Source organism: Pteropus medius, unplaced genomic scaffold, assembly GCF_902729225.1.
Source record: "Pteropus medius unplaced genomic scaffold, Ma_sr-lr_union100, whole genome shotgun sequence".
NCBI lineage: Eukaryota > Metazoa > Chordata > Mammalia > Chiroptera > Pteropodidae > Pteropus > Pteropus medius.
In genome coordinates, this window is record NW_024346065.1 from 1,539,286 (window position 1) to 1,541,654 (window position 2,369).

The following is a 2,369-nucleotide window of genomic DNA, read 5'->3' on the forward strand; positions in this document are numbered from 1 at the left end:
CTTCAGCCAGTTAGAAATTAGAAGTAAAACAGAAATGCTGAGGTGCCCAGGTAGAATGGTATCAGGTTTCAGCAACTATTTAAAATATATGAGGTAAACTAGGAGGATTTACTCCTTCCATCTGTATCTACACAATTGAGGGTTGACAAACCCACTGGCACACCCTGATCTTCACAGCATAGGAGGAGAGCCTGTGTGGCACTGAAAAGCAGGTGGCTTGGAAAAAGAAACAAAGGAATTTTTCTCAGAAAAAGAAAGGAAACTAATTTTTCAAACATCTATGAGCTCCAGGCATGTTAATTCATCTTATTAATGAAATTCTTGGGCCCCTCATCAGACCTTAAACATTAACATTTAGTGAATGTTAGGGGATTAAGCGAAGGTGTTCTTACTTTATAGAGAAGAGAAAGTATTGATAGAATCTAGTAGATGATTGGATGTAGGGATAAAATGAAAGAGGCTTTGAGCCCAAATGGAGGGAATTAACAAAGCACTTCCATATCTACTTCTCATTTCTCTAAAGTACCTTTAAAGGCTACTAAACACAATAGCAAATATTCGTTTTTCATACTTGCTTTCTTATTTAATCCTCGAAATATCCCTACTAGGTAAATTTATTCTTTACAGATAAAGGAATCAAAATTCAAAGGCGTCATAGAACTCTAGTGTCCTGATACCACATTACAAGACTTTCAAGTCTGTCAGGGTGATGGCAATAAGTCTTGTGGAGAAGGAAAACTGAAGAAACTGAGGAAGCCACACTCAGGCAGAACTTTTGGCTTCAAAATGTCATATTCTATTAGCAGAAGCAGGAAAACACTCTAGGTTCACTTTATTTGCAGTTTGTCTAGGTTTGGCGCCCTCAGAATGTAGGCCTTTGGAAAACTCTGAAACAAATTCATTCATTCATTCATTCATTCATACATTCAGAGATATATTTCAAGTGTCTGCTATTGCAGGCTTGTCCTATTCTAAAAGCTGGAGACAAAGTCAAGGACAACATGAAGTCCCAGTGCTTTGGCACCTAGATTGTGAGATGATAAACAAGTAAGCAAATAAATATCTTTGTACAGTGCTACAAAGAAAGTGAATGTAAGGCAACTGGTGCAGGGGATCCGAGAGAGTATTCATGAGGTGGGTGGGTCAGAGAACACACCCTAGTCGTATAGCGCTGGAAAGTCGAGTTTAGGAAAGGAGGCAGCCTTGCTGGGATCAGACAAAGCCCCTTCCAGGCAAAGAGAAGAGCAGATGGGAGGGCCGAGGCTGAGGCAAGTCAGAACTAAGGGATGACAGTAAGAAATGAGGTAGGCAGGGGCCCGTCTATGTAGGTCTTGGCATTCTCAGAAGTTTAGATTTTATTCCAAGTTCAAAAGGAAACAAGTAGAGGGTTTCAGGCAAAAAAGTGATGTTATTTATGTTTTTAAAAGATTCCTGGACTTGGTTCCATAGTGTAGCGATTAGCATGTCTGCTTTACACACAGAAGGTCCTGGGTTCACGTCCCATGGTCTGTGGCCATGCCACCCTGAACAAGCCCGATGTCTGATCTCGGAAGCTAAGCAGGATCAGGCCTGGTTAGTACTTGGATGGGAGACCGCCTAGGAAGACCAGGTGTTGTAGGCATTATAAAAAAAAGAAAAGATTCCTCTAGCTGTCATGTAGAGAATGAATTGTAGGGCAGCATGAATGACAGACAGGAGACCAGTCAGGAGAGTACTCTATAGCCTAATATGAGAGATGCTGTGGCTTGGATTAGGGTGAAAGCAATGGAAACAAAGAGGGCTAATGGACTAGATGTGGAGAGTGGCCAAAAAAAGAGACTCAAGCAAAGATAATTTAATAAGTCCTTGTTATCTATTCTGGTGAAAGAGAACACTTTTAAGCCTAGACAATGGATGTAGTAAATTGAGGCAATCAAGGCAGTATAAAGAATTAGGAAAGACTCAAGCTTTGGCAGCTAAATTAAAGTTCAGGTTCCATCAATAATAATTGTGTAACTTTGGACAAATTTTCCTACATCTCTGAGCATACATTTCCTCATCTATAGAATGGTAATAATAGTGCCTGTCTCCAACAGTTGTTACTAGATAATTCATGGAAAACACTTAACGCAGTAGTGGCATATAGTAAATGCTCAATAAATGTTAGACTACCATTATTATTCTTTTTCATTGAGAATTATTTACAGGAAAACAGCTGTCACTTTTTTGTTCTCCTCTGTGCTTAGCTCTGGGTCTGTTGTTTCTTATCACACACCTAATCATACCATCCTTATGAATCTGAAAGTAGCATCTCTCTGAGTTGGGTCCACTCAAAGGCACATTGACCAAACACTGTGGTGTTCACCTCATGGCAACAGGCACAGGCTTCT

At 40.1% G+C, this 2,369-nt stretch overlaps 1 pseudogene; it reads left to right on the plus strand.

Annotated features, from left to right (window-relative positions):
* The first annotated feature begins 1,505 nt into the window (after positions 1-1,505).
* LOC120612840 (uncharacterized) lies at positions 1,506-1,621 on the plus strand (annotated as a pseudogene).
* The last annotated feature ends 748 nt before the right edge of the window (positions 1,622-2,369 follow it).